Raw genomic sequence first — 413 nt, 5'->3', positions numbered from 1 at the left:
TATTAATGCACGGAAATCTGTTCTGTTTGTGCTTGTATAGAATTTTTAAGGTGTGCTAACATGTGTATCCCTACTTGGTAAACTAGCATAGGCTGTGCTATAGTCCAGAGCAATGCTATCAGAGTGTCAGTTAAAGAGATCAAATTGTCTTGCTGCACCAAGATTTAACGCTCCAATACGACAACACTGATATCAAATGCTTCTAGCAACTTTTAGAATAGATGATTTCAAATTTAGGTTTGCCTCCAGCAGGAATTTTAGCTTTCCTGCTTCCATTTTAACTGACAACACTGTGCCATCTATTCAAAAGGAAACAGCAAAGGGATTGAAATGCCCACAGAAATGTTTCCTGCTTTCTCTGAATGGTATGTCAAAGTCCACTGAAACAGTTGCAAGACCAGAGTTGGCATTTA

The sequence above is a fragment of the Geotrypetes seraphini genome, chromosome 7 (genome assembly GCF_902459505.1).
Source record: "Geotrypetes seraphini chromosome 7, aGeoSer1.1, whole genome shotgun sequence".
NCBI classification, from domain to species: Eukaryota; Metazoa; Chordata; class Amphibia; order Gymnophiona; family Dermophiidae; genus Geotrypetes; species Geotrypetes seraphini.
Note: the sequence above shows the minus strand (reverse complement) of the source record.